The 23,010-nt window shown below is 46.9% G+C and overlaps 1 protein-coding gene across 2 annotated transcripts in view; it reads right to left on the bottom strand.

Annotated features, from left to right (window-relative positions):
* Window positions 1-23,010, bottom strand: part of LOC118225269 (guanine nucleotide-binding protein G(I)/G(S)/G(O) subunit gamma-7) — a 71,828-nt gene that overhangs the window by 43,394 nt on the left and 5,424 nt on the right. For both annotated transcript variants that reach the window (XM_035413437.1, XM_035413438.1), the window contains exon 2: window positions 18,786-18,844. The gene's annotated coding sequence lies outside the window, so the exon portion shown is untranslated. The remainder of the gene's footprint in view (window positions 1-18,785; window positions 18,845-23,010) is intronic.

The following is a 23,010-nucleotide window of genomic DNA, read 5'->3' on the forward strand; positions in this document are numbered from 1 at the left end:
GAATCGCAACTATGGGCTAAACGTTGGAGACTGGAAACGGCAGTTAGAGGCTGAAGTTTCGCTGCCTGTCCTTACGCGCGTTAACCGTCAGGCGGTGGGGACGCTCTGATGTTTGATGTGGAGCCGGCGGTGGTTGAGCTCTGCAGCGCAGACCGCCACCTCTGCCCCGCCCTCACTGTGATATGGGAAAGTGTGAAAGGGGCCGAAATGACTGCAGGGGTATCATTCTCTCGTTTGCCCCGAGCCCGCCCTCAGCATTAAACGAGCAGACTGTTCACAGGCTCTCATTTAGGGGTCGTAAACATTTGTTGCACAGTCGCTGAGGCGGGGAGAGGAGTCCAGCCCTTGCTGGGGCAGTAAAATCGTCCGGTCCCTGTGGAGATGCTGGGAAGTGGACAGCAATACTACTGCTGATCTTTCTCTCCTAAAGAAAATCTCTTTTGGGTGATCTCACACATGGCCCAGATACAATGACTTTGCTCTCGCTTCTCTTTGCAAATGGCATTGTTAACTCATTCATTAAAAATCTAAAATCATTCTTAATGACTGCTGTAGACGTAGACGTAACATGTTGTTTATAAATGAAGCCAGACTGTATTTTACAGAGTAGAAACCAAGTTGGCATCCATTTTGAGTGCTGGAAGTTAAAAGAAAAGTCTTTGGAATTGTCGCACCCAGTTTCAACTTAAAAAACACTTGGCAAAGTAAATGGCAAATTGGTACGATGCCCTCTACATTCTATTACGGTTAACAGAAAGTGCAGGGATGAAATTTGCAAGGAGACGGAAGTAGAGGCCATTCCTCACTAATGCACTTCAGAAGAAAACTTCAAACACTGACATTGTGTCCAGCGTGTCCTTCCTGTGGATGGAAATGATCTCCACAGTAAAAACTGGTATTTTGCCTGTTGTCCTCTCACCCAAGCCTCTACACTTACTGCAGTAGAATGCAAAAATGAGACATAAGATTGGTATACACTGCCAATGCGTCTCTGCAGCTAAGACATATTGAACTGGCCTGGCATGCACGCTCAGCTTTATGTCTTGCTGATTTAACAGAGAAACGACAGAAATAATGAACGAGAGTGCATTCACTGCATTCAAACTGCGGGGCACTGAAGTTCCAATGGCACTTCTGTTTGCAAACAACATGTGGTTCAAAATTCCCAAATCAGTTCTCTAAATCAGGCTGCCTAATCATCCGCTGTTTAAATGGCTCATTACATTTCTCCATTTCCACCCCATGTCAATGTGTTCTGGTGCAAAAGTGGAATGCATAATGACCCAGCTGAGTACTTTAAATGGTGGTATATAAACCAGGCAGTGGCCATTGTTTTAAACAAGCAGGTAATTCATTTCATTCTATGCTGAATGGAACTTAATACTCTGCACTGACACTGACTTTGCCAATTATCAATCAAGCCATACAGAATCACAGCAACCGCGCGTCTGTCTGTGGAGGGTCTGGCGGTTTGGCGCCGCTAAAAAAAACACCCATAATGCACCAGTACGAATGTAATATCCACACTGGGCATTAGAGCAGAGGGCGGTATTAATAGCAGCAGATTGTTTGTTCCTGAGAATGTGCAAATTCCCGCTGGAAGCCAGTGGCTCGCTGGAAATGTGGACGAGCTCCACGGAAACCAGGTGGTCTTCCTCGTCTGGAGTCTGGGCCGACTGCGGAGACCGCCGGCGCAGCGCGCGGACCACCGAGGGCCAGGGCCGCTCGAGCCCTTTCACGGCGTCTTCCCACGGCTTCGCCCAGCCCCACCCAGCCCCGGCACTGACCGGCAGCACCCACAGACGCACAGAACGCAAGCGGACGCACGCTTGCGCTTTCTTACCGCCAAGGAAACCCAAAAACGGAAACGTCCGGTGAAAAATGCATCCTTCCGGTTCCATGCATTTTATTTGCGAACAATTTGACGCACCTGAATGCCAGCACGGGATGCTGCGCGAAACATACAGAGAAATCAGAAATGAAGGCAGCCAGTGTTTCTGGTAAACACGCTCACGCCTGGTCAAGCCTTGCATAATGCAGCCGGCTTCAGCAGAGCTCAGCAGCGCTACCCTTCTAAGAGCAGGCATGCCCAGGCATACCCCGCGACCGAGGCGTCTGCACCCCGCCGCGGTGCGGGGCAGAGGAGCCGCTTCTTACACAGGAGGCATTTTGGACCCGTTCCTTATGAGGAACCGCATTCCTGTTCTGCGGAACAAGGAAGATCTTCCAGGAACTGCAGCTGTGCTTTAAAGCGGAGAGCTTAACCATCTCCACTCAGAGCCGCTGCAGACAGAAGGCCTCACAGACACAGACAGACAGAGGGCCCCAACGGCACTGGAGCGGTTACACTCAATCCCAGGCGAGGGTCAGAACAGTAAAACAAAGAGACGGTACGCCCTGAAGAGAAACCTCTCAGTCAGCATTAACAGGAAGAAAGCCAGTGAAAGCTGGAGTCGTTTTTTCTCTCTTCTTCCCCCGCTCTTATTGAATCGTAACGGTATGAATGCAGTTTCACCGGCGGCGGTTTTGTTCTCGCACCAACGGCAATGAACCCCGGCCTTCGCGGCGGCGGAGTGTGCGAGCGGAGAGCCGCGCTCCGCGGGACCCGCCCGTTATCTAACGCCGATGACTTTCCCCGAGCCAAGGGAGACAGGTCAGAGGAGTCAGCGTCAGAGCCATGATGCATCAGCTCTCGCCCGCTCTCAGACGCGTTTGGTGGAGGGGGGAGCAGGGGGCAAACGGCCTTGTGTTCACACACACACACACACACACACACACCCCTACATGTGAACACAGCCACACACACACGCACAGCCACACACACAGATGCACGCACACACGCACGCACGCACACACACACCCCCACTCACGCAGGCAAATGTACTGCACAGTGCGCACAAGTGTGGGAGGGAGTTGTGGGAGGCGGTACAGAGGAGTGAGAGAGAGAGGGAGGTGAAGCAGTGGCACAGAGAGAGAGAGAGAGAGAGAGAGAGAGAGCGGAGGATCACCGAGGCATGCTACTGTACCCTTTAAATCTAATAAACCATCACAAAAATTAAGCAATGCAACAGTTCAATGTTCCATTAGCATCCATTACCAGCATCCATTGTGTGTGCGTGTGTTTGAGAGAGGGAGAAAGAGAGACAGAGAGGATAGAGTGAGGAGTAACTAAGCTTGAACTGTCATAATTTAATTTATGATTCAGACATTTATACAACACAAATAACTGCAGAGACGCACAATGCTTAAATGGTCCCGTTTTTAAATTGCACACCTTTTACGCTTTAATACAGATGCTGCATAAAGCAACCTAATTACCAGCGCGCGCTCTCTCTCTCTCTCTCTCTCTCCCTCTCTCCCTCGAGTGCAGGCAGAGCCACTGTCTCCACGTGAGCGCAACCAGCGCAGAAAGTCACCAACAGCGAGCAGGCATTTTCAGCGGTGGCGGGGGATTTTACTGTGGCACGCTGACACCCTGGGCTTTCCCCTCCAAAGGCGAGTTTCTGTCAGTTTGGGAGTGTCATGGGAGCCAGGGGTTCTTGCAGCATGGGGGGGGAAAACACCTCTCTTCCCCCAGTGCTCAGCGAAAACAAGCCCAGCTGTGCCAGTGCCCTCACAGAAAAAGAAACTAACTGTTCCTGTAACTCCCAACGTGCAATAGTATTCAAAATAAAAGCGTGACCTACTTCTGAACATCTACTTTAGAACAGCAAGCCAAAACAAAAGAGAGAAAAAGGGTTGTTGGCAGAGTCTGTGTGTGTGTGCGGAGGGTTCACAGTAATTGTGTGGATGAGTGTGAGTTTGCATGTGGAGTGGGTGTGGGGTGCAGGTTAAGGCCTTCACACTGTACCCTGCCTACTATGTGCCAGCAGCAACAGGGACACTTGGTGCTGCAGGTGATTTATGGTAAATAGAGACAGCGCAGAAATCTGGGTAATAAACTGCTGCAGGTGAGACCGTGCTTTTCAGTCACTAAGCAGCTCTCAGTCTTAGCTGTAAAAACTGGAAGCCAACCGGTCCACTAAAACAGAACCAACTCACAATTCTCAATTCAAAACCTTGCAAACTAGTCATCTCCACACAAAACTGTGTGAGACACTTCACAGCTACTCAGAACACTGCTGTCAGTGCCTGTCACATGGCAGGCAGGCTTCCAAACCTGGGCAGTACTTTTACTGAGCATTTCAACTTCACTTCTGCCACTTAAAGGAACTGAAGTTCTTACCCTGAGCCAGCTATCAAAATCAACGTGCATGTAGTCAAACAGATTTGATCCAGTTACGTTTGCAACCCTTGACCTTTGATAGTAGAACAATCACAAACAAACACTACAGTGCACTGCAAACCCCTGTTTTTCCATCTTCAAAGCCCTGTCTGCAATGTGCGTCTATGACCCCCCCCCCCCCCCCCCCCCCCCCGGCTCTAGCCAAAGCAAAGAGAAATCAAAAAAACTGACACAAACAAGCTTCACTGGAATCTGCCTGGGCTGATTGTTTGAGTCTGATAAACAGCATTTCGTACTGGAACACAGTCTGTCTAGGGCTTCCTGTGCTGTCCTGGAATTCAGCAGAACAGAATGAAAACTAATGTATCAATATGCCTGGAATCTAGACGGTAGCCGACCGTCTCTCCTGGGCTGGCCGGTTTCCTGCAGCATGTTTTTCAGACCAGACCCCAAACTGTCTCGAACTCCCCGTGACTCAGAGTCTGTCGGAGGCTTGATGTAACGGGACAGGAATCCAGCGAAGCCTCAGCCAGTCTAGACTGTCTAACCCTGCTCGCTGGAGGTGGGGACAACCGGCTGAAAAACAGGCCCGTGTGGCCGCGTGGTCTTATGCTGCCCCCTGGTGGCGGTTTTGCGCATGTTTTCCACAACGCACAAATTTCAAGCGAGGCAGCTTAAGTTTATTGACCGCCAAATGAATTAGTCATTCCAAAAACTTAACAAGTAACTTTCAGACCCATTTAAAAAATTTGTCAGTTTTTTCTTCATAAATGTGACCCAGCAAAGCCCAAAAATCTTACAATACGCTCCTGCAAACAATAGAAGGGAGTACGGAATAGCGTGGTTATCTCGGCTGCATCGGAGGTGCTAGTGGGTCCCGGTGTGAGGCTCATTGTCAGGAAGCTGCATGCTGGTGAGTCATTCTGCAGCAGCCCTGCCTGGAAGAGCGCTATTAGCAATAAGCGCATCCAGATTGTGCCATCAGCACCTCCTTGCAGCATCCCAGAGCCCAGCCCCGAGAGCAGAGAGCACGCGGTGAACAGCTTCCGGGAAGAAGGACGGGGGGGGGGGGGGGGGGAGCACTTGCATTTCCCGGCAGAGTCGCTGCACTCGCGATGTGCAGTACGGCCGCGCCATAGGCTGCGCCCATGAGCAGATGAGGATATCGGCCAATCGGCAGGGAGGAGAGTCATCGCGCGGAGCCAATCGGAAGGCAGACTGTTCGGATGAGGGCGCCGGTGGTGGGGGGGGTTGAATATTCAGGCATAGGTGGGGGCGGGGGGGAGCTCCAGCCGTTGATGTCACTCTCCCATCAGCGCAGTACAGTACATGCAGTTCGCTGCTCGCTGAGGGGCATTGATTCCGTCATCGCAGGATCACAGAGAAGATGGGAGATATCGCTCAGTGGGCTGGGGGAGGGGGGAGGCGAGCGGGGGGGGGGGGGGGGCAGGGGGCTGTTGTGATGGCAGCTGCGTTTGTGTCACTGGAACGGGGACATTGCCTTGTTTGTCAGGTCATGTTCACGCACGGTTACAAAACAAGGGGGGGCTTCTTACCCTAACCAAGGCGAAACACAAGGACAGCCATTTACTGAGAAACAAGCTGGGCCTGTTATAGGGGCGAACAGAACTACACAAGAGACCCCGGAGCTTTGAGCACACGTGCAGCTAGCCATTTCCACAACAATACGTGCAGCGAGGTAAGAGCAGAAAAGCGCTCGATGGGATGGAAAGTATTCTGAAGCCGTAAGTGGCTCATATTCTGGGGCTTAGCGACACATCTGTCCATCAGCACCTGATCTGTCCATTTATGAGCCAGCTGTTCTCGCAGGACCTCAGCAAAAGAAAACAAAAGTGAGGTTGTTGTTATTACAGTAGCGCTCCCTGGAAGCAGTTGTATGTGTAGCAGGGTTTCCATTAACACACACACACACACACACACTCATGCAGACACAGACACACACACATACGCACGTGTGCACATGTGCACAAACACACATACACACACACACACACACGTGCGCGCACGCACACACATGCAGACACAGACACAGACACACACACACACACACACACACACATATGTGCACACACACACACACACACACACACACACACACACACGCAGACACAGACACACACATGCACACACACACACACACACACACACACACATGCAGACACAGACACACACACACACACACACACACACGTGCGCGCGCGCACACACATGCAGACACAGACACACACACACACACACACACACACGCAGACACAGACAAACAAATACGTGCACACACACACACACACACACACACACACACACACACACACACACAATGAGCAGGCTGGGGTCTGCCGTCACTTTTCCGGGTGGAGTTCCCCAGTGGCAGAGAATCGAATGGGCTACGAAGCGCTTAATCCACCACATCGGCACGCCCAAAAAACAGAAAGCGTCGAGGGGGCCGTCACAAACGAGGTGGGGCGGGGCTCCGCTTCCTTTGGAGGGGCCGAGGTGCGAGGGGTGGGGTCAAGGGAGGGGACGTTTTTCCTACGTGGGGGAAAAATAAGGTCGAAATGCCGAATGAGGTTTTTCCAAGACCACCCCTCTGTTTTCTAGCCCCTCTCCGCAAATTGTTCGGGCGTCACGAGGGGTCACCTGGCAGCCGGCCAGAGCTGGGCATGTTGACGCTGGCGAGGGTCCAGGGAAAAGAGGCAAAGATCAGCGCAGACGCACAGACCCGGAGGCACAGCACCTACTGACGCTGAACCCCAGGCCTACCTCTCAAACCGCGCTTTATTTACACAGGGACGCAAACACAGGACTGTACACACAGCTGAAGAGCACAGCCAGAACCTCTTCTGCAATAGCTCACACAGTTACTGTGTACAGACCGTTAACACATCCTTTAGTAAAGGGTGTTGTGAATACTTTGTGCTGAGATCAGTACCTCATGATGATAAAATGGAGGTAACGTCTAATATATTACATTACATTACATTACAGGCATTTGGCAGACGCTCTTATCCAGAGCGACATACAACAAAGTGTATAACCATAACCAGGAACAAGTATGACGAAAACCCTAGAGAGAAGTACCGGTCCAAGTGCAGGGAACAACCGCATAGTTCAACTTGGACCCTGAAGGTTAAACTGTTTAACACTAACACAAACGAGAACAGCAACAACGCAGTCTATGCAAAAATACAAGCAGTAGTTAAGACAGGTGCATTAACTAAGTCACCTACAAAACAGCTGCCTAGTTACAACCCTAAGCTTACAGTCATTTACAGGGAGGTAGGGAGGGATGGGGAGAGGTGCAGCCTGAAGAGGTGAGTCTTCAGTCGTCGCTTGAAGTGGGTCAGTGTCTCAGCTGTTCTGACCTCCACGGGGAGGTCATTCCACCATCGTGGGGCCAGAACAGACAGGAGACGTGTTCGGGAAATATGATTCGTAAGAGGCAAAAAAAAAAAAGAAAAAAGATTTGATGCGAATCGCTTTTCTCAGAAAGCTGTGGAGACAGTGATTTCCATGGCACGAGTCCCAACAAAGCCAGTTCAAACACTACGGCAGCAGTTGTGGTTCTCTAAACAGACAGACAAGAGCCTCAGAGTTTCCCTTATAAACTTTCTCCACAAGATAAAAATGCTAATCTGGAAACAGCGCTGGACTGGTGTCCAACAGAACAGAACTGCATTCCTGGGAACAGACCACATGTTCCTAAGAACGCCGCGTTTTTTCCCCAAAGAAAGTCTCTGGGAATTAGACTGAAGGCTTTAGCAGGGACTTGGTTTGGAGACTCTCAGGATTCTTCCAGGGGGGTGGAAGTAGAGGGGGGGGGGCATTGCTGGGAAGGAGGTGTGCGGTTCGGTGTGCAACACTCATTTCTTCCCTTAATGTCAGTCCCTGTGGTTTTAGCCTAGCAGAGAACGCACAGCCACCCTGCGGGGAACTTTATCCAGTGAGGGTCCCTATACTGAGGGCTCCTTTGTGGAGGGGGGGAGTTGGGGGGGGGGGGGGGGGGGGCAGTAGTAATGTGGACGCTGGGCTGGTGCTCATCAACAGCTTTACAATAGCCAGTACGAGCCAAGGGGAGATGGAAAATGAAAAAAAAACACGCCTTTTTTATGGTCAGGCACACACTGTAAACGCGGCAATATTCAGCTATTGATGAATTATGTGCTATTGAGCATCATTTTTATTTTCCTGTTTTTCTAAGCCTGCGACTTTTGGCATCGAGCCATCTGAAATGTCAGCCAAGTGAGCTGCAGCACGTCTGTATTGTTTTTTCCACACGTGATTGAGGGTCAGCGCAGTGCGGACCTGGGGAACCGCCCAGGTTCTGATTAGTCATGTTACTGCTTCCACTCTTCCAGATGTACAGTAAGTGATTAGCAAGTGTTGCACACGCACAGAAATTTTGAGAAACGATTTTATTACTCATCAAAAAAGGTGTGTGCAGACACACACACACACACACACACACCAGAAGGACACAGAAAGCAAAAAAAGGGGGAGTTTCATAGTGTTACAAAGAACAGCTGTTGGTCTTCTGACAGAAAAAAATGTCATTTTCAGCTATAGCCACACGGCAACACCACATCCTTCACAAGACTGCAGGGAAAAGCCGGTTGTTATTTAGTCATCACAAATTTCACTGCTCTCCTCTACGCTCCAAATACATGTCTGCCATTTCAGGTGGTGGTCACTTACGTTACAGGACCATTGTGTGATTGGTGAAAGCTGGAAGAGCAAAACCAAAACCTGAAACAGGCATTTCAGATTTTACTTCATTGTCCCTCCAAGAGGAAATCTAGTTCACAACTCCTTAAGTTACTTAGAATACAGGCACAGAAATGCTGACGAACACACAGACATCAGTGAGAGAAACATCAAAAAGGTCAGCTTATGCAAAAAAATCAGGGAACTGCAGCCATACGTAGTCACTCAAAATGCACCCGGAGTATTCGTTCATTTATCTGTCAAAAAGAATAGCTAAACAAATCTATAGGGGTCGAATGGTAGCTACTAGTCACTGTCAATCCAAACAATCCCTTAAATGTCAGGACATGTTTTCATTCAAATGAAATAACTGATATATTCTTTTACATACTGTAAAAGGCATAATGCAATTTCCTAAGTACGTATGTTCACAGAATGCAAAACAATGGGACAGTTTTGCCCATCCTGGACACACAGATCAGAATTCACAAACAAAGTCTGTGTGTGCCAATGTGACAGTTAAATGTCCGCTATGCAAACGCTCTTTACTTACGTGCATTCGTGCATACTGTCACAGATTCACACTGCTGTGTCAAGCCGTCTACAGATACTGCGCTTCAATGGAGTGGGTTGACAACGCACAGCTTTTAAGTGGAATGCGTGACGCTGCCAGTCAACCTGCCCCGCAGTCTGCTTTAATCAGTCATTGCAAAGGAGACCGACAGTTATTATCAGCCCTGGTCCACTACACTGTGAGCCAAAACTATTTTATTCTACAATGCCAGATTACTAACAGTTATAATAAACACTGCAAAATAACACTTAACGTGTTGACGGCCGGGCTCTGGTTTAATGGAAACTGCATGCAATGTGCTCGCCAGCAACGCCAGCAGAGAGTGGGCAGGTGGTACAGCGCACCTGACTCACAGCTCTGTTACTCTCAATGACTAGAACTAGTCCAGGTGTGCGTGCGTGCGTGCATGCGTACGTATGTGAGTAGGTGTATGCGTGTGTGTGGATATGTATGTGAGTAGGTGTGTGTGTGTGTGTGTGGATATGTATGTGAGTAGGTGTGTGTGTGTGTGTGGATATGTATGCGAGTAGGTGTGTGTGTGCGTGCGTACATGTGTATGTATGAGAGTAGGTGTGCGTGTGTGTGGGTGCGCGTGTGTGTACGTGCATGCATATGTATGTGAGTAGGTGTGCGTGTACGTACAGTACGTGTATGTGTGTGTGTGTGCATATGTATGTGAGTAGGTGTGTGCGCGCATGTGTGTACATTTGTATTGTATGCGAGTAGGTGTGTGTGTGTGTGTGCATGTGTGCATGCATATATATGTGAGTCGGTGTATGTCTGTGTGTGCGGATATGTATGTGTGTAGGTGTGTGTGCGTGTGTGTGCGTGCGTGCATATGTATGTGAGTAGGTGCGCGTGTACGTATAGTACGTGTATGTGTGTGTGTGTGCATATGTATGTGAGTAGGTGCGCGTGTACGTATAGTACGTGTACGTGTGTGTGCATGTGTGAGCGTGTGAGTTTGTGTAGGTCTGTGTGTGCATGAGAACTCTGAATGACGCCGTACAGCAGCACTTCTCAGCACGCAGAAATTGACACTGACGGCACTCACAGGCGGTCATAAGGGCCGGATGACAGGGAGGTCAACATGTGACCCCTTCTGCAGAGCTGCTAACTGTCTGCAAACATTTTCCCAACGGTCGCCAAAGCGCCTGTGAAGGCGGCTCCAGGGAGCGGGAATTAGAGAGGAAGGACAGGACACGGAGTGCCCCTTCGGGAACAGGGGGAAGTCAGCCTGAAAAGCACAGCATTGCATCAGAACTTTACAGGGGAAGGGCGGGGGTGGGAGGGAGCCTGCCGAGTTACTGGGAAAGGGCAAAGTACTGGAGAAACAGTTGGGGAGCTGACAAGCCCCTCCCACCGTGGCGTATGACCTGCAGATTTACTGCCTCAGAACTGGGGCCACCAGAGCGTACAGCCAGTACACAGCAACAAAGCACAACAAAACCTTTGCCCCAGATTCCCATGGCCGGCTTCGGGGCTGGGGAGGCCCGCGTGCAGGCTGCACGGCCGCTTCCCCGCTCCGCACACGTTCGCAGTCCGCTTCGGGTCTCACGTCTCCTCCAGCTCGATGAAGAACGAACGCACCTCACGTCAAAGGAAGCGCCTGTACAGGGACCGGTGTGCAGAGGGGGGGGGGGGGGGGGGGCTGGCCTGTGCTTTATACAAGCTGCAAGAGCGCAGGTAGCAGATCCACAGAAGGGGGCACGTCACGTGTTCTCTCAACAGCTGCCGTTAATCAAGACTTAGGCTTCCATGGGATCGCTCCACGTCACTCGGCCTCCACCGGGTCAGGATGACTGTGAATAATCACCGTCGCGGGGAGGGAGAGCACAATGGCGCATTGTATGGATGACGCAAAGGGCATCTCCCTCTCTCCGGCTCGAAGACGTTATTCGCGCCGCGAAGTGAAGCAATGCGACTTTCTGCTTAAACACAGATGTGTCGAACAGCGCACGCCCCAGAGCTGCTGGAAATACGGCCACATTTTCCAGGGGCTGTGCACCAGTGCACAATACTGCTATTCAGCGCCAAACAAAGGCCAGTTGCTCTCCAGGAGCAGGGCAGCCCCAATTGTGCCACTAAAACATTAGAAGGCATTGTTTCATTTGGACACTGACACCTCCTAGCATCAGCATAGACAGGAACAGCAGCAGAACCCTGAAGTGCGTGATGTAAGACACAATACAAAATGGCCGTTGATCCCTGAGGCGCTATTTTACATTAATACAGAAACACAAACATTTTGGTACCGATATCTTTAGTGCTGCAAATGGTTCAGAGAAAAATTAAACACAAAAACGTTTGAAATGCTGGGAGAAAAATGTGTGATTCTACAGATGAGACCAGCAAAGGAGGCCGCACGACTCCAACAGATGACGAGAAGGATTACATTAAATTTTATAGGCAGAATTCCCAAAACATGTTAGGTATCCCTGAGCCAACTGGAAATCCCAACAACCTTTTACAATGATGCATATACATAAAGTGGAGATACCACGTAAAGCAAAATACTCTTCTTTACTGAAGCCAGGTGTACGTGCTTCACCAAATTCTTCACTTCCAGGTTTTGTGGGTGGGGAGGAAATCATTTGGATAAATAAGGAAAGTTGCCTGAATGGGAACCCTTTATTATTTAACAACAAAAAAAAAAAACATGTTCACTTACATGAATAGAATCACAAGGGCTAATGCTGTACTAGTGGTAATTCAAGGTAATTAGTCAGCTTCAGCTTGTATTCAAAATGAAAGGACAAACATAGCTCTTTTTATAACCAGCCCTGTTCCACAGTGTTTAGTTCTTTCTCTCTGTCATTTTAGTTCTTTCCACCCCAGCTCAGTGAAAGGGCCTATTGGGACAATGTGGATGAAAGGAATATGTCTGTCCTGAATGACATCACCAAGCACATCTGATGAATCCAAAGAACAAGCGGGCTGTCCAGCCTCCAGTTATCAGCTCGATGCACAAGAGTCCTCACAATTTAAAAAGCAGGCCTGTATACAGAGAACAGAGGTGTCCAATCAGAGTGCGTGCCTGTCTGCATGCATGCATGAGTGTTCTTGTGATTCTGCAGTTTCTGAGATGCATGTTAAAAGGCTCCAACAATATGGATCTCTGTATGTATGTTAGTGAAACTTTTTGCGTGTGAATATGCACGTATATGAGAGGCAGGAAATGAGAAAGATAAGGAGAAGGGGGTAAACTGGACTGTTTATTCTCCAATGGGTCTCTCCCTCACAGTTCCGTTATTGCGGTGTCTCCCTACGTCACTCCCCGACAAAGGTCAGGACGGGAGCTCCATTTTATGAGGTCAAATCCCAGGGGAATGCCCAAGCGTCAGGGGAAAAGGCTAGTGCAGACATTACTACGAAAACGTAGCTGGGACCGGACTGCTTAACCGGACTGTTCCTGTCCATCTACACGATCCAGATGCAAAACCTGCTCTTACCGGCACAAAGCCAGTTCGCTCCAGCTGCAAGCGAACGGCCAGAGTACGCAGAAATTAAGTCGGGAAATATCACGCTGAAAATGCTGACAAAACGGCTCCGGGGAAACTTGCAGAACTGAACACGGGCAGGCGGCACATTCAGATCTTTCACCTTTTTTTCCACGCGTCAGTCTTCGCAGGGACAGGCTCGCAGAACAGGCAGCACATCAGACAGCGGCAGCTTATCTTCAGCTGCGTCACACACCCTGTCTGAGCCGAAGCCCATGAACTTAGCTCTCAGAGAGACAGCAGCCAGGAATCTCCACGGCAAAGCGATACCCGCGACCATCCACACCCAGACCATCATGGCTCAGGCACAGTTACGCAGAGGACAGACATGAAGCTGGATGCTACAGCAAAAAGTCATAATGACATTTGATTGTGATATACAGTGTAAAGATTGTGCTACACCAGCCTGCAACTTATTTTATAGCAGTGCTCCCCCACTATATGTGCCTTTGCAGCATTTCATACTTAATGTCATTCAGGGCAAAAGCTCTATATAAGCAGTTGTGCATGTAAAATGTTTTGCTTTAATATTAATCCGTCACCTACAAATGGATAATAAACTGGCAGAAAGGGCAGAATCACGGACAAAGTAAGCAAATACACTAAAGCACAGGTTTGTTTTTCTTCCATGTGCATTAAAACCTACTTAATGAGCCAAAAAGTGCATTAAAACACTCTACTAGACAGATTATAGCAATAAAAATTCTGTGCATGATGTTGATTTTGTGTTGTCGCCACGAGTACAATTTTTGCAGCTGTTGAGACGACTGCTAAAATTTATTGACACTGTTCATATTCACAAGGACAAGACGCAACGTCCAAAAAGAAGGTCTACAACTGCTTTTAAAAGGTTATAAATGTGCATGCAGAAATAAGGCACATGCTCAATACTGGCTTTAATAAATTCAAAAGAACACTTAATGGACTCCATTTGCAAAATCTCCTGCCAGTTTTAGTGCACTCACCAAAGAAATATACAGTATATGCCAAATTACAAAGGCTTGTCGTGTTGCAATTGTGGAGAAACCGTACTCTGCTGTGAATTTAACCATTAAAACCAGGCAGCAATTCCCATGCACATATCTTTAGTTCTTTACTGCATGCACTACATACTGCATGTATTCAAAGTGTCAGTAATATTCATATACAACAGCAGTCTGGTAGCCCATTAACTTTGAGTTCTTTTGTGTCATTCTGACAGTGTGTGGCCTAGAATTTTACACAATGGTAGTAAGAATTAGTCTACTTTTCATCCAGTGCACTACCTCAGAAACCTTTAAATCAGGGGTTTCTTACCTCTGGCAGTGCTGGACAATAATTAGTGTTACATTAGTACATGAGAGAGAGAGGAATATGAAAAATGTGTTTCCATTTCTACCCACCCATGGCTATTAGTAAAGCTGACTTGATATATTTTAACACATGTGATTAAATGTATTAGTCGCAGGTTTCTGATTTGCATTGGGGAAATAACCCCCAATGACACTCCCTCCACCTGTGGACTCTCCCCTCTCAAAGCATGATATGTGAACGAGTTCCCATCACACCTCTCCCTATGACCAAGCCCTGACTCACACACACTCAAACAGTTGGAACAGAGAGGCACAGGCACCTGCAGAAGATGCGGGGGAGGGCAGGGGGGTTCATGGAGATTTCCATAAATTTGGTGCTGGAGTTAATTACTCCCCGTTGCCAAAGCTCTCAAGCCTTTTGTTTCCCGTTCACAATGAGGTCCGCGGTGAGTCAATTTACACAATGGCCACACCCACCGAGGGAGCTAACGCAGAGGAAATGAAGAGACTTGTCCAGGTGTCCTCGTTGTTTTGAGGCCGCCGTGAAAATGTGAACCCCCCTATTATGACAGCGAAGGGATCACACGGGCCAAACACAATGCACCACCTTTCCCTCACTCCCACAGTCCTCCTCTCCCTCGCTGAAACGGCTGCCCGGTCCTCCTGTTTCCCCCTCCGACAGCTGCCGGCTAATGAATCAACACATCACACCAGCAAACAAACCAGACCCACTAATCACGTCTGTGACTGAGAGCTGCATAAAATTTGGGCTCTGCTTACAGCCTTAAAAAGAGAACCCTACCCTTCCATCTCCCGATTCAATAGATACTTCAGTGTGTAGGCTACAGCCTTATGGGGTAAAACAGAACACATTAGGCTCATTCTTACAGATTCTTATTGACACTGTGTGAAAAAATAATCAAGGAGATAAGATAGGAAACGAGCGTAAAGAGCAGCTACGGATCCTTTCACAAATGTGACGCCATTATGCTCATTATGCTCCGAAATAAGTATGACTACAGGGGAAAGCAATGTCCGAACCATTATTGTCCGCTACTTCAAATTTAGCTTTGATGGGTTCTCAAATTAGCCACGGTCACGAAAAAAGTCCAAATATACACCACTCGAGCCTTGTTGTTCCCGTTGCCTTTCATAAGTCTTTGGGTCACGCGCATGTTTTTGTCGGCAAGACCCGAGGACGCACAAAAGAGATGTTTTTGTGCGGGACACGGTTACGAAGCGCGCCGGCCGGCCTCTGACGTCTTTCGCGTCCTCACCTATACCTGCGAATTCGCTGCGCCGGAGGATGTGGCGCGCTCAGAAAGCGGGAGGCGCGAAGTTCTCCCTTTCAAGGAGGCCACGCGCACACGACAGTTCTTATTCAATCCTGGAGACCTCCCGACTTCTTCCTTATCGTTCCGAGCACAGACTGCTCCGGCGTTTAATGGCTTCCAGAGAGGGGTAGGTAACGTAACGCGGTGTGCCGAGAGGCAGATTAAATCAAGATGCCGCAGAGGACAAGCCGTCCGTGTCTTTGGCTCACACGCAGAAAGCAGATTTGGTCTCCGGCTCGCGGACGGTGCAGAATGTACACAACGCAATTAGAGCGGCGGAGAACTCTTCACGGCACAGCCAGCAGACTAGCCGTGTTGTGCCATCTGAGCTGTTATGGCACCCAATAAAACTTAACAATCACCTGGAAAGCATAAGCATCTGATCTGGTGTAAATAAAGGCAAGAATTTACTTGAACTCTACACCATAAAGCCTACATAACACTTCCATAATCATGACGTACCACCTGTCTTTAACAGCCAAAATGGCTCAGATTTCAGCTTGTGACAAGTGTCATTATTACTGTCATAATGCACGCGGCAAATTTTTACTAAGCTGATTTGAAAATAACTGTTACAAAGTGATCACGGTACACATCATGTCAGTGCAATGACATCTATTGCCATCTGTAATATGCTGTTATGAGTGGTCATTACATACATTGTGCCATGCTTATGACAGTGTAATGTCAGCTGCAGGCCCAGTTCAAATAAAGTGTGCACCAACAATATGATGATGTACCATATAAAATGTGGTGAATTTTGGAAAGGAATAATTTAAACGTCTGATTTTTTGTTCTGATGAAGGCTTTATACCGCCGAGATGTTGCTGGATAAAATCTTTAACCTTGGAGCATCACATCAAGTGTGTGAGTCTCATTCTTTCACAAGGAATCATTCAAAACCATTAATTTCTTGAGCCAAACAACTTTTTTAATGGCGTATAGATTTCAATAAATTAATCAATCAACATTCATTCAATCAAACATTCAACATTCAACCTTAAAACACAAAGTAATGAGACATGCAAGAGATGTATTCCACTGCACTAATCATTACAAAAAAATCAGTGCTACAGAATTTAAGGCCAGTATGCCCCAAGAAAGGCAATGGCGCCCTCATGTGGTCACAATATAGCACCGCGGAGAACTGTATTTGAAGGCATTGCAAGTTTTTATGCAGTGGTGTTAATGGTTCCTGATTGGTCCATACGCAGTGAGCACAAGCCCAAATCAAGACAGAATCTAGATGTCTAGAAGGGTGGGAATCTAGGTTGAGAGATGTTTTAACACAAATGGACTACATTAGCTAAATTTACATTAGCTTAAATTTAGGTTTTACTCGGGATATAGCCTGGCTATAGATGTTCGGTAAAAATGTGGCTAGATTTGGTTGAAATTTGAAAGTTTTCTAGCTGACTAGGCCATAGCCAGCCTATAATCGTGTAAAACATTGGAGCTAAATTGTCTTCAGCCAGCAGCTCCAGTGGTTTAGCGGATTAAAAAGGAGTGACTGGGTGACTTCACGTGTACTAAACATTACATTACATTACATTCATTTGGCAGACGCTTTTATCCAAAGCGACGTACAAAAAAGTGCATTTCATGGTCGTAGACAACTGCTGAACACGGGTTCAGTAAGGTACAATTACTTATTTTGTACAGCTATTTCTAGCCGAGAACAATGAACACTATTCTGGTCTAACATCTGCAAAGCCAACTAGGCAGAAGAATAAGCTACAGTATTAGGACAAATACAAATTACCAAGAAGTGCAGGGATGGGGCAACATGTAACAAGTGACAGGAAAAAGGGTTTTTTTTAAAAAAAAATTTTTTTTTAATTATACAGCGTGGTGGTGGTTAGTCTAGGTATAGTCTGAAGAGATGAGTCTTCAGGCCACGGCGGAAGATGGATAGTGAGGGGGAGGTTAGGAGAGGGACGGGGAGTTCGTTCCACCACTGGGGAGCTAGGGTGGAGAAGCTCTGTGATCCCTTTGGGCGGGTGGGAGGGGTTACAAGGCGCCCTGCTGCCGCAGAGCGGAACAAATGATACTGGAACAAGGGGATAGGCCAATAGCTGTGATCTGGGTCCTGTTTCAGAAAGCAGGATTATTTAATTTAGCTGAATAACTGCAGTAAAACCCAGAACTCTAAAAAAATTTGGAACATGGACTGAAGTAAAAAGAGCTGTTCCGGGTTTCACTCAGAAAAGTTATCCACCTAACTCAACAATCCTACTTCGAGAAAGACCCTCCCCTTGCCCATCAAACTGGGCAGATAAAAACAGAGAGAAGAAACTCACCTCGTAATAATCCGGACCAAAGACCAGAGTACACTGAGAGGCTGCCGTGTACTTAATTTGAAACAACAGACACAGATGCCAGAGGGTCACGTATGAAAACAAGTTTCCCGGCAGAACTGCGCACACAGACACTTCTGTCAGGGCCAATAACACAGCAGAGGAACAAACTGTATAGTGGGTAAACAACCGATAAATGGACCAATCCAGGCTGAGTCAGCCAAGGAGTTGTGCTACACAAGGAGTGCATGCCAACCCCGTCCGAACGGAGATAATGTATCGCCACACCCTTCAGACCGTTCTACAAGGGCAAAGATAGAAGCAAGGACTCAGGCTGTGAACAGTTTGATCTATTTTGCAGGGAATTCATTTTATGCTACACTACGACCTACTTGAGTGACCTGCCCTCCTCTGTTTGCTTTTCTTTCACATCAGAGTGCTGACCTCTTTGATCAGAGTTCACATGTGGGGGAGGAATTCTGAAATCTGGATTGGACTGCCTCTGCAGCACGACTTTAGTGTGGCAGGGTAGTGTAGCAGTTCAGGAACTGGGCTTGTATCTGGAAGGTTGCAGGTTCGATTCTTAACTAGTACACTGCTGTGGTACCCTTGGGCAAGGATCGTAAGCTAAATTGCTTCAGTATACATCCAGCCACATAAATGGATACTATATAAAAAATGCAAAAGTTGTGTAAGTCGCTTTGGATGAGAGCGTCTGCTCAATGCCTTCATGACACTTGTCATGTAATGTACTACACTGCTTCCCTTAACGTGGTCCCAGAAGAGTATGAGAACCCTGGTAAGAACACAACAAAAAAGAATAAAAGGCAGTTGTTCCTACCTGGGAGACGACAGATGGCCGTGGAGTCTGCTCCGATTGCTCACCCACTGTTTTCCCCTCTGCAGAACACAGACAAGTTCAACCAATGATCAGTATGGAAAAGGTAGAAATTGCCTATTAAATCACACCCTCAATCCGACTCATTCAATTTTTGACAGGTGGAGCAACTATATTTAGCTAATAACCCCTTGATTTAGGTAAAGATACTGCCTTTTTACCAGTCAATTTGTAACAAAGAGGACTTGATACAGGTCCCTGTGGACATAGAACGGGGAAGGACTGATGCAATATTACACATTAACAAACATAAATACAGTTACAGTAGATAACAGCAAGCAAAGAAAAAAGAATGTGTGCAGACATACACTTTTAACACTGAACATCTGTGGGATTGAATGCAGCTGATTTCCATGCTCAAAGGTTGTGCCCTTTACTGCCACCAGGAGGCGCCTGGTTTCCGTGATCCAATATTCTACATTCAAAATCACATTACTGGTGCACTATGCTGTTCTTCAGATAGGAGAAAAAAGCATTAACAGCTAAAGGTTGATTCATGAAGTTCAGTCCCTAAAGATAAGACATCACCCTAGCTTGCATTTGACATTGGTGCTTTATCGCTGCAGCCATCACAGTATGGCAAGAACTCATTTCTAATGGAACCTCCGTGGCTGAAGAGCACGAGCCATACAAGGCATCAAACTAAGGGAGGCAGAACAGTATCTGCATTATGCTGGAAGCTCAAAGTCTCACTGCATTTCATTAGAACTTTACCAGCTAATGCATTCTCAATTGTGTGAGAAGAACATTCAGCCAAACACAAACAACACATCAGCAATTTACAGCGGACACACCCTTTCCCAGTGCAGTTTAGCGGGTTCCACCACGGCCTGAACATGGAGAGAGATCAGCTGCTCAAGCCCCTCCGTCGCATTCGCACGCAGCAGAATGCGCAGCGTACCAGCAGCAGTAAAGAATCCTGCTTAATTACTGGCATGGCCACTGAAAAGGTAAGTGATTTATGACAGTAATTAGCTCTCTGCTCAAGTCTACCAGTAATTACACTTGGGTCCCTTGAAGGCCTTGGGATGAAATAGGGATCTGTTGAAGCAGTCTGACAGAGCACAAAAACGTCAGCGAAAGGCTCTTGTGTGAGCCCTTTTCTCTTCGATGCACAGAGACGTAAATAAAATGGCCCCTTTGCAGTTTCTCCATACAGGAATGAAACGGCATCATACATATTTATGTGACGTGCGCTGATCTTCAGAACTGTGAGGGAAGGAAGAGTCAGCAGCCCCTTCCTCTACGCAGCACCTTTCTCCTCACTGCGTATCTCAGTGTCACAGAGCGCCATGGCAACACGAAAAAATCCATGAGGTCGCCGACGTCCGACACTCTCGAGGGGGGCACTAAGAGTAAACTGAATTGCATTATGGGAATGCGAATGTGCATGGTTACAGCAGCCATGGGCTTTCATTATGAATCATCTTTGCGTACAAAAATGTGATGGAAATTCAAATCCCCATGCTCTTCGGAAACGTAAAACTTGCATTTATGAATTCCCAAATGTGCGGAAAAAACCACACACAACAACTGGGGCAAGCTCCAGAAAAAAAAAACAGAACCCTCTTTGGTCAGGTTTTCTAACAAAATTCAAAATTGCACTATTGCATATATAGCGGCAAATTGCCATCAAGCTATCAACTAACTGCAGAAACTTTGCATTGCATCTTTTTCACAATACAATACTCAATCCTTCATTCCTCCTGAAACCTGCACTAAATAAGAAATTTGGCTCTTCTCTATAGACAAGATAATGAAAATCAGAGGCTGAGTATTTGTATGACAAATTGAAAAAGCAGAACATAGGGTAGTCCTTAAGCACAATCATCTGCAAATCTGACTGGCTTACAGATTGTTGTTATGACTGTGTTTTAAGGTCACAGAAGGTAAAAAAAATAATAACCTCCACACTGTAAATGACCTTCCTAAAATAAGTCTTCAGTAACTTAAAATGTTTACCGTTTCCGGGAGTGTCAGTTAATGAGATATATAACTTATTGTTCAACATGCACTCTAAAGAACAGCACAAACTAGTACAGAGAAGGAAAGCATGCTAGTAATATGCAGCACGTAGGCCCATTCAAGGGGGATAGAGCAGCTGTCTGGAAGCTTTTCACAGATCAGCTTCAAGCCTAAACTTAGAAAGCAAAAAATTCATGAGAACACAACTGAGAATAAGAGATCACACTGCCAGGTCAGACAATAAGGCCAGGTACAGTTAAATCAGGCAAATGTAAAGAATACAAACAAACTTATCTCGAAGTTGGTGCTTATCGTCTTCAAAGCAGAATACTCTAATCTGCAGCTGTTCTGTCATTACTTAAAATAAAAACTTTAAAAGATATGAATGTCATGTTCAACCATTAGAATGCAGTTTTACCCACATTAGTAATTAACAAATGGATCGCTGAATAAACTGATTTTGAAACCAGTCTGAAATAAAATATTGAAGCACGGTGAACAAAACATTCACTGTGAATAAAGTAGAACTACTTTTAAAAATAAACGGCACCATTTTGTAATCGCTTGGCAAATCATTGGCAAGATGTATGGGCGTAAGCCAACCAAGTTTCCTCAACCGTCTAACCAGTACGGCCAGCCAACAATCCACCCTCACAAGGCTTAACATACTGAAGGTAAAGCCCCTCTGCAGCTTTGGGAATATAAATTTCTCTGAGACTGGGACCACTGAACTGGCAGATTTCATCCTGCAGCTACTGTCAGCAATGTAGAAATCCAGGTCCCAGGCACCAGACCCTCTGAGCTGAATCATAGATACTCCTCTCCTGCTACACCATAGATAATCATCTCCTGCTGCACAATAGATGCTCATCTCCTGCTACACCACAGATACTCTTCTCCTGCTACACCATAGATACTCTTCTCATGCTGCGTCATAGATACTCTTCTCCTGCTGACCATAGATACTCATCCACTGAAGGACTCTTTGGGTCAGAGCGCAGAGAAGCTGAATGAAATCAGAGCACAAAAAGGATCCTCCATGCAAACTGGAAGGGCTTCCCAGGGAAGAGAAAGCAGAGACCCCCCCCCCTCCCAGACCAGCCACAGGCAAGCTGGAGGAGTACAGACTGGCAGGGACCAGGCTTCTCAACCAACATAAAAGCCAGCAAACGAACCCCCCGCAGTTATAATCTTCACACCAGGGGACATGTGGAGAACAGGGCCGTGCTGGCAGGAGTCCCAGTCATGCCTAGGGTGCAGCTCTGATTGCCAGCTCTATAAGGGCACGTCGCAGCTTCGCTAATAGGTGACGGGGCCACTGGCTGGATGCAGTAACATTAAGGGCCGCAAATCATTCAGCTGTATGAAAAATTCATTCAGCATTGTAAGCTACGGGAAACAAACATGCCAAATGAAACTTTCGGAATGGGGGGGTGGGGTTGGTTACAAAAAGGATTACTCAACTGACAGAACAGCATCTGGTCAAAGTACTAAAACCAAAAACAAAATTTAAAGCAGTATTAGTACTTCCACATGATAAAATCTGACAAAGGAAGGCCCAGCGTAACAGTAGGGAAAAATGTGACATTACGGATATACCATATGGTGAGCTTGTATACACATCCATATCATAAGCTTAGTCTTCCTTCCTTGGCTAGGCTTTTATTGCATACTGCAAAATGCAACTTAAGTACTTGGGAAAAAATAGCACCTGAAAAGCAATGCCCACATTTGTAATACCACAATCTTCTGCATAATATTGGCTCAAATGTAAAACTCTATCAGCCTATCAGCAAAGCCTTGGTAAGTTTTTTTGTGATGTCTACAGAACAAGCACACTGCAACTAGTGAACTTGAGCAGTGAATATTTTGTTGGCTCTTTGTGATGTGGTCACAAAATTTTTTTTAAAAGAAATAAAAATCAAAGCATTCTGTTGATGCTACTTACTTAGCACAAAAATGAAAAAAGCAAGTCTATTTTTTAGCCACCAAAGTATGTAAAATGTGTAATAAGTGCTAAGTGGAAAAATACCAATAAAAAATTGTTGGTTTGCACTTGATGTAAAACAATACTGTACGTTTCCCTTTTTTGATGAATAAGGGCTAGTTTGCACACTGTTATCTCGCTCCTGTGCGTGGAAGGGAAGTTAAAGTTTGTGAGATTAGATTCCTGCAATATGACTGGTTATACCATGGTTTAGGC

Source organism: Anguilla anguilla, chromosome 4, assembly GCF_013347855.1.
Source record: "Anguilla anguilla isolate fAngAng1 chromosome 4, fAngAng1.pri, whole genome shotgun sequence".
NCBI lineage: Eukaryota > Metazoa > Chordata > Actinopteri > Anguilliformes > Anguillidae > Anguilla > Anguilla anguilla.